Here is a 3,966-nt window from a genome sequence, read left to right as displayed (position 1 = left end):
ATTACATATTATTCACACAACAGCAATAAATCATTCATAATTCATAAAGTATCCTTCTGCTTCTGTACAGTCAGAAAGTCTGTCAGTTTCACACAGACAGCAGTCAGTGGTCAGGAGGATATAATTACACAGAAAACACAGCATCTGAGCTCTGGATTGACGGAAATCATGTCAGTTTAAGAAGTGTTTTCTCAGCGTCTCAACACTGCATCAACTTCTGATGAACACACTCATGTTTAATCACTCCGTGGGTTATTTAACCTTGTGTTACTGTGTCTTTGCAAGGCTTTTGTCTTTCAAACACATTCAAATGCTCAAATTCACATTGTTTGTTAATTACATGTAATGCAGGGATTCATAAACTTTCACGTAATATATTTACTTGAACTACCCCTGAGATTTTAAGGTAATAAATTAATAATTAAGTAACACATTTGCATGCTCGCGGTTCTGTGACGATCATACAACAAATTAAATGGTTAATTTTTTTTAGTAAGTGTTTTATTTTGCTATTTTAAAAATGGTTTCTGTCTCAAACAGACGGCGTGGATGCTCGTATCTGCAGCTCCTTCGGTTCATTAGTTATCAAGCGATATATTACAGGAACAGACGCAGATCCCATTCAGATCTTTTCCCTGCACTTTATATAGAAATGTACTTATGAGATTATCGGTTGTGTCAATATTTCTCCTGATGACTAATATTGTTGTTGTCATTATTTGATGATTAATATTATGATATTATTTTCTTTGCAGTAAATGAATGGTGATATAAGCTCGTCATGAAGCGTCATGTTCTTTCAGGCGTTTAGTTTTTATGTATTTGTCTACATAGAACTTTATCCTTTAAAAGACAAAAACCAATGTGGTGTAAATGTTGTTGTTGTTGTTTTGGATTAAATGTTTGTGAATGTAAGAACTGTTTCAGTTTGTGTTATCATCACGTTAGAGTAAATCCACAATTCAGTATTTTGGAAATATTTCACTATGTCTGAAATATTAAAAAAAAAAGGTTGACAATTACACCTGGTGTTTGTCGAAATGAATCTTTGAGTGTCTTTTCATCCTTGACTTCCTGTTGAATGATGATGCGTTTCCTGTCCGTTACTGATGGACAGACTGAATCCTGTCCTTAAAAAAAATACATTGTTGTAGAGACAAAGTCTGGTCAAATAAGACGACGACATTTACATTTCAAACAATCGGCCAAAGTGATCAGAAGAGTAAACACACTCAGTAATCAGGACTGTGATTGGTTGATTACAGACGTCACGTGACCGCAGCTGTTCCTGCACACCTTCAGTCATCAGACGTGAAGAACAAACTCAATATCCAGCCGCTCCAAATACACAGAAACGTGATGTTTCCTGACTGTATGAGCAAACTAGATTTGTTGGTTATCCTCAGATTAATTATTCGTGTGAAACGGAAGGGTTTTGTGTTTGAGAAGCAGAAGCAGGAGGATGATGTTCCAGGTGTGTCAGAATGAAGGAAACCCGCTGCCCATTTCACAATAGTTTGCATTTAACAAACTAGAAACTAGGCTACGAGAAAAACTACTGCTTAAGACAGAAGCCGAGACGTGGCAGCGCTGATCATGGACGTGGAGATGGGTTTATGTCTCATATTCAGGTGCACTTTGTGATGGGATTAATTAGTGAAGTGTTTCCATTAGTGCTAAAAACTCTAAATAAATAATGCATCTTTATATTTCTGGTCATTTCAGTAAGATGTTTATCCAGAGAAACTTTTATTATTGTAACTGAACCGCTTAGTTATAGATTTGTACAGAATCATTTTTTTCTTCATATTTTCAAGAACAGTGTTAAGTTTTTTTCTTAACATCTGAATATGTTCTGATATCATCACAGTTAATGATCATGTTTAATAGAAATGATGCCAATAAATATTTTTAATAATCTATTAGGGGTGTGTGTGTGTGAGAGAGAGAGAGAGTGTGTGTGTGTGTGAGTGTGAGTGAGTGTGTCTCTGTGTGAGTGTGAGTGTGTGTCTGCGAGTGTGTGTGTGTGTGAGTGTGAGTGAGTGTGTCTCTGTGTGAGTGTGAGTGTGTGTCTGCGAGTGTGTGTGTGTGTGAGTGTGAGTGAGTGTGTCTCTGTGTGAGTGTGAGTGTGTGTCTGCGAGTGTGTGTGTGTGTGAGTGTGAGTGAGTGTGTCTCTGTGTGAGTGTGAGTGTGTGTCTGCGAGTGTGTGTGTGTGTGAGTGTGAGTGAGTGTGTCTCTGTGTGAGTGTGAGTGTGTGTCTGCGAGTGTGTGTGTGTGTGAGTTAGTGTGTGTGTGTGTCTGTGCGAGTGAGTGTGTGTGTGTGTTTTCAGTATAGACCAACACTTCCTGTTTCTGCCTGCAGAGTTGCCATAGCAACTCCTGAGATCATCACTGTGGCTCCAGATGATGCTGATCTTCAGTCCAGCGGTTTCTGTTCAACCACATTAACCAACCCATGAGGACCAGGTCCGAATCTGCTGTGATCCTCATTCCTCCAAACCTCAGCTGTGATGAGGAGCAGATCAACAGGATGAAGAGCGGATGTGAAGAAACTGACTGTTATGATACAGATGATCTCAGTCTAAAATGCACAAAATACAAGTGTGACTTCATGGGGTTTTTAAAATTCTGCTCAGCCGCTCATTGGTTGTGAGAGTCACGTGGGAGTGAGATTATTACATGAACGTGTACAGTTAAAGAGCATAAGACAAAACGTGTTTTAGCCAATGAAAAACCAGCAGCTCCTTAGATGTTTTTTATTTTCATTTTTTTTTTATTTTGGTGAATATATATATATACAAGCTGCTTGAATGAGCAAACCATATCAGTTTATATTGCATCTGTATGAGCTGTACAATATTTCTGCACTTGATATGAATATGTGGCTCAGTCAGTGATAAATCAGGATCATAAAATGATGCTCAGTCTGCGAGCCCGCTATTATTCAACGAGATGTTCAATCTATTGCCCTCCTGCAGCATTTATTCAGTAAGAAAATACACAGGAAAAATCGCAGAAGCTCTGACGTCATCGGACGGTCAACCAGCATGCGAAGCGACGCGGACCTGCCATTGGTCGCTGGACGGGAGAACGGGTTTTCTCTGGGCAGATTAGGAAACTGAGCACCGTGGGCTCGAAGGCGCGCCCTTCTTCCGCCATCTTGGCTCAAGAGGCCCGAGGAGCGTCCGCGGAAACATCCGGGGAATCGCGCGCACCTCGGCGGCCATTGCGGCTCCGCGTGCGGCAGCTTCATAACCTTGAGAGGGCGGAGCGTCAGCGCGCTGGACTGGAGTAGCAGCGGAGCGGGAGGAGAGACGCCGAGGCGACGAAGAGCTGCAGAAACCGTTACACGGGCAGCACTGCTTTACCTCACCGCTTTAACGGGAGATCAGGGCGTGTACTGGCGCGTCTAACGGACAATGATGAGCGCAGTCGGACGGGAACCAGAGCGGCAGCGGCGTTGAGCGCGTTTTCATGTTTGAGGCGGATCGTCGGGATCTTGAGCGTTTGGGCGCATCAGCGCGTTTTTATTTTTATTTTTTAAATTTATTTATTTTTTCGGTCGCTCGCGTCACATTGACATTTATTATTTGAAGCGGCAGATTCCCGGAGCGTTGCGACCTAAATCCCGGAGCGTTGATTTTCCCTGACATCATCATCATCATCATCATCCTCATCGTCGCTCGGTGTGAACGGACATCTTCGGTGGTCGTCGACGGGAATCCGGGGGATTTAAAGTTACAGGATCCGGGTGTCGGTTCTGACATTCGCCGCGCGTTTCTGAGGGAAAGCGGATCTTTTCCCGCGGATCTGCCGGCGGGACTATGGCTGACGACGACGTGCTGTTCGAGGATGTGTACGAGCTCTGCGAGGTGATCGGGAAGTGAGTGATCCAATCTAATCAATCATTTCACTGCTGATCGGCGTTTTCCTCCGGCGCTCTTTGTCCCGTGTGTTGACATTTTA

Source organism: Sinocyclocheilus rhinocerous, unplaced genomic scaffold (genome assembly GCF_001515625.1).
Source record: "Sinocyclocheilus rhinocerous isolate Xijiao unplaced genomic scaffold, SAMN03320098_v1.1 scaffold79, whole genome shotgun sequence".
Taxonomy (NCBI): domain Eukaryota; kingdom Metazoa; phylum Chordata; class Actinopteri; order Cypriniformes; family Cyprinidae; genus Sinocyclocheilus; species Sinocyclocheilus rhinocerous.
The sequence above is the reverse complement of the archived record's forward strand: the minus strand, read 5'-3'. Positions refer to the sequence as shown.